Here is a 5,726-nt window from a genome sequence, read left to right as displayed (position 1 = left end):
GAACTCACAATCCTCCTGCCTCAGGCAGGAGATGTTGCTGGGATTACCAATGCATGCTACTGAAACAAACTTAAAAAAAAAAAAAAAGTACTTAAAACAATTTAAATTGTTATACAACTAAGATTTTAAACATATTTTTTGTGGGGGAGGATACTGGGGATGAATAAAAGGGTGCTCCACCATTGAGTTATATCCCAACCTTTTTTATTTTTTAAGACAGAGTCTCATTAAATTGTCAAGGTAGACCTTGAACTTGAAATCCTCCTGCCTCAGCCTCCCGAGGTGCTGGGATTACAGGAATGCACCACTGCACCCGGCTAAACTTTTCTATTGATCCATTGGTAAGTTACAGTTGATGAATTTTAAAGAATTTTATTTTTGTATATTTTGAAAAGCTTGTGTTCAGTTTGTTAACATCTCAGTCCTGGCCCAGATTTTTACATCCTCTGATATGACATTGGAAAAGACTTCTAAATACAGTGTAAACTTCAGGTGTTCATTCATGTAACCTGCTGGCCACCCTTGGGTCTCACCTCCTTGCGTGCCTTACGTTCCTTACTTACGAGGCAACTGGACTTCTAGGACTCATGATTCATTTGAAAGACACTTCACCATTACTCCACCTCCAAAGGGCTAAAACAACAAATAATAGGAAGTGGGTAATATATAGGCCTGTTTGTTTTGATTGTTTAATCCAGAACAGGGAGATGTAGAAATATATGACATCATCTTTCACTCATTCCCTTTGATCATTCTTGATGCTGATACTCAAGAGTTGGCAATGCCTACGTAGTTCACAAGGAAACACTATGCGGAATTAGAACAAACCATTTTTATAGAGTGCAACAATTTCCTTTCTGCCCACCATCACACATGATACAAAAGGACACTGAATTGGAAATATACCTGAGTGCCATCTCTATGTAGAGTAAAAGGTACATCAAGGATAGCCTGCGCCCTTGCTTTTTACATTTTTCCTACTCTAACAAAAGGCTATTCTTCCAAAAGAACATCCTGAGGCCAAAACTGTTTTTGTTAGTGGTTATGCAACCTTATGAAAAAGCATGATTTTCTCCAAATTGGATGTACTATAAATTGAAGGCATTAGTCATAACTGGTGTGCCCCATCCCCATTTGAGACACAAGCTCCAATACTTATCTTTTTTTTTTCAGAGTCAGATTTTAAGTGGCAAATTGAAATATTGGATAAGAAATACTACATGAAAATAAAGGGAGAAAGCAGGCTGGTCAGATAATATTTTTAAAAGCAATCTGTATCAGAAGGAGGAGAAATAGCAGTGTCATTTTCTCGCATTTGAACCCCCTGGCATACATGTATGATTTAACAAAACACAATACGATGTCTCGCTCATTTATACACCCGGCATGTAATTATCAAACACTTGTCATGAGTATCAAATAGCAATCATCTCTGGGGTATACAAAGGAAAGAAACCTCTATTCTCACCCCTCAAAGAATGCTACGTACGGCACCTTCTGGGAGATTACACAAGTACTGAATCTATAGCATGAGACTGTGTGGCTTCAAGAACACGTGGTCTTAGGAGGATTGTAGAAAGGTACTGGTCTTTAAGGTAGGACTTAGGGAACAGAGGGACAGGCAGGGCACTCCAGACCCACAAGAACAAAGACAAGATAGGATTGTGTATCTGTGGCAGGGAATGGTAAGGAGACAGCCTGGACAAAATAGAGTGTCTTTGTGTCATGAAAAATTAGACTGGAACTAGGTTTGGGGTGGGGAGGGATAGAGCAGGCGATGTATGTCAGGCCCTTTTTTCTCCTTCTGGAATACTTCTAGCAATTCTATTTTCCAGGATTACGGATGAGAAAAATGAGACTCAAGACATATCCTATGATTTGACCAAGGTCATAAGGCTAGTTGTCTCCAAAAACCCAGTCTGTCAGCTCATCCTTACTCTTTCTGCTAGACCAATTCTTTAAATGCCTTGCAGAGAGACTTAAACCTGGTTCTGAACAAAATAAAGAATGGCTAAAAATACTTTGAACACAAAAGACTGAAATAAATTATTTTAATGATGTATCAGCATGCAGTATGGATTAGAAGGACCCAAGACTGGGGATCACTTTCAAAATCATTTTTAAAACAGCTTTTACAACTCTCCATATTCCTTGGAGTCAGTACAAGGTCTTGCATGTGGTTGTAGCTCAATAAGTATTTATTGAGGTAGAAAAGACCACGGAAACAGGATCCAGAAGATATGTGTTCTAGTCCTGTTTAGCACCCACCAGTTTTGTGGGTGTAGTTCAATGGAGTCATAGCCGTGTGACCTTGAGTGTGTCACTTCTTCTGTATGGCTCAGTTGGCTCATCTGTAAACACAGGCATCTTATGGTTAATGTGGGGTCCACATGGGATTGATGGATACAATATGGTTCAATATTGCCTGTCTCAATAAACCCTTATTACTATTATTATAGGGGGTGGAATCCATGAATTATTTTGATTAATTCATAAAACCAAATGGAAAAAAAAACAGTTTTCCATATTAAGGCTGCACTTTAGTGAATGGGTTTGAACAGGTGAATGCTTCTAAAGCATGAGGGCTGAAGGAAGGGGAGGGGAACTGGAAGGGTCTTGGGTGATGGGAACCAGGAGCACCCTGGCTAGAAGAGTTCCACATGGTCTCCAGCACTAACACCATGGGAGCCTGGGATGGAAGGGAGACACAGCCAGACCTGGTGACCTGTCCTATTGGTTCCTTAACCTCTGCTGACCTGAGATCCTAGACCGAGATAAAGTGAATACAGTCCTAAAAATGCCCTACATTCTTTAGAATCCCAACATTGGTCATGATAGAAAGTCACCTGGTAGTTCAAGTTGCTTTGGGTTTTATATGTTATGCAATTTCATATAATATTATAGCTTAGTCTTACAGAACATAGTTCTAGTTTAATCTTGTCCTGAAAAACTTTCAGGTCTTTTATGGAATTATACTGCCTAAACTTTATGCCAATAAATATTTCAGAGGATGAATAATGGATTTTTTTTTGTCTGATAAACATATTTGGAGACATCTTTTGTCCTTATTTGCTGAAGAATGGTATTTCGAAACCAGGAGACAACAAGATTCATTTTTTTCCTAATTAAAAAAAAAAAAAAAAAGCTGACTCTTCACAGTTAAAAAAAAAACACAATAAGAATCTCCTTTATGTCTCCGGTGTGCCCTCATGCTCTTGTTTGTGGTACATAACAGCAGCTGCAAATACACCGTACATAAAAAAAGAATCTGTTGTGGTTAAATATTCATGCCCATTTGCTACTCAATGTGTCTTTTATTATTTTTAGCAAATAACAGACTATCTAATGATTCATTTAACCTAGTTTATGAACTTCCAGTATCTAGTTTTTAATCCATCACGGATAGATCTCTCTTCTTTCTTAAAAGGAACACATGACTCTTGCTTTTAAGTGGCCTCACAGCCTCCTAGAAAAAAAAAAACAACATTGAGAGGGTCACGGGCTTGGTTTTCAGGCTTTTCAGTCTCAAGAGCCAATAAAGTGCTGTAGATGAAGACCCAAGTGAGAATAGAGGCAGAACCTCTCCTGCCTGAAAGGGTAGTCCCCAATCCAAACCAGGATTGACACGGATAGAAAGGCCAGGAAAAAAAAAAAATCTTTGCTTATCTTCTGTTTGGTTGTTATAAAAAATATGGCATTTTCCAAAGAGTTTTCCCTTTTCAAAGCAAAGAGGAAAAGCAACCCAGAAAAGGGAGCGATGTTTCCAAGATGCATTTGCCTTTGGGCCTGGAGGGGCTGACTTTCCAGGTGTGGGACCTGAGTGGGTCTCAGAAGCATCTCGAAAGGGCCTCATGCTGGAGCTAATGCTGTGCTGTCACTGTCTAAAAGTTCCTGATGGTTTTTGGAACCAGAAACCTCGCATTTTCATTTTGCACAAATTATGTAGCTGGTCCTGCGGCTTAGTGAAGTATGTGATGAGAAAGATGCTCGTTTTTCTCAAAGCAAAAGGCTTATTATATCAAGCTGGCTGCAGACAAGGAGGCAAAAAGGAACCAAAAGAGGTAGGAAAAAGGAGGGAACAAAAAGCATTTCAACAGCAGTGATCCTTCACTACTAACAACGATGCATAGGCAACTTGTTCTTAAGGAAAACAAACATGGTAGGAAACAGAAATGATATATTTGATTCCTCTTTCCACTGGCTTTTTTTTTTAATTGATACATAATAATTGTACGTATTTGCCAGGCACGGTGGTGCCCGCAGGAGGTTGAAGCAGGAGGATCATAAATTAGAGGCCAGCCTCAGCAACTTAGTGAGACTCTGTCTCAAAATAAAAAATAAAAGGGCGGTGGGGGGGGGGCAGTGCTGAAGATGTGGCTCAGTGGTAGAGTGCTTGCCTAGCATGTGTGAGGCCCTCTGCCAAGAAAAAGTAAAGACAGGGGTCTGGGGGATATAGCTCAGTGGTATAGCCCCTCTGGATTCAATTCCTCGTACCAAAGCAAACACTTTGTATATATTTATGGGGTATACTGTGGTATTTCAATAGATGCCACGTGCTACTTTTTACACAAATTCTGCCTTCTTTTATTCCCCTCTCTGCACCTACCCTACTTTACTAATAGTCATATGGACATACTCTGTAGCTTTGTTTCTATAACCCACAATGCTACCGGTATCAAAGGTAAAGTATCTTCTGTTGGTACTTTGAAAACCAAGAGTCTTGCCATTATTTCCATAGAAATAAAAATGCCTCTATTTATTTTCTCAAGTGTAGAAATAAACCAAGATCAAACAAATGCGGAAAGCAAAGGCCATTCATTCTGAACATGCTATAGCAAGGGAGTCAGATTTCATCACAAGTTTAGCAGAGACTTGCAGAGGGCGGAGGTATGAGAAGGCTTTATAGTGGAAAATAGAGGCTCTGGGTGCACCCTGACTGGAGGCTGCCGGTATCAGGAACCTGTGGGCCAGCTGATGAGAAGTAGGGCACCCTGGGTGACTGGTTAGGGATGTATACTTGTCTCTCTTGGACTGGTCCTAAGTTAAAACTGGGGGCAAAAATTAGTGAAGCCTACATCATGTACAAGAATGAGATCCTAATTAGAAGAAGTTATACTCCATGTATGTATAATATGTCAAAATATATTTTACTGTCATGGATATATAAAAAGAACAAATAAAAAAGAAAGAGAAAAAAAATTAGTGAAGCTCTCAGTTACTAACCAAGTCCTGGCATGCTGAGCTGATGATTACAGAAGTGATTATTTTGCTTGTGGATGCTCCCAGAGAGAGACTGGCTTCCTACAGCTCTGGCAGAGCAATGGCTTCCTGGGTTGTGTGTAGACAGGGGTTGATTTCCTGGAAGGCTGCTGCAGACGGAGGGTCAGAGGTCTCTTTGTGTGTATGGCCTGGACATTGCCCATTTGTAGAATCATTTTCTCACAAGATCCCCTTAGTAACAGGTCTCTGTTGATCTGGTCACAACAAATTCCCTGTTTCCCACAGTTCCCACACAACAGGTTTTCTTCCCTGCTGGTCTAGGGAACAGTCATTTGTCACACTAGATGTACTTGCTTACATTTCCACTCAAGGAGGCTTATTAGCCAATCCATTTTGAGAGTTTATATGTTAAGAGAAGAAAACAACTTAATTTCAGCCTGGCCTTTAACAGTTCTGCTTCAGTGAAGACAACATGCATCCTTCACTATTTCCTTGTGTGTCTAAAC

Source organism: Ictidomys tridecemlineatus, chromosome 11, assembly GCF_052094955.1.
Source record: "Ictidomys tridecemlineatus isolate mIctTri1 chromosome 11, mIctTri1.hap1, whole genome shotgun sequence".
Taxonomy (NCBI): Eukaryota; Metazoa; Chordata; class Mammalia; order Rodentia; family Sciuridae; genus Ictidomys; species Ictidomys tridecemlineatus.
This window is presented reverse-complemented; position numbering follows the sequence as displayed.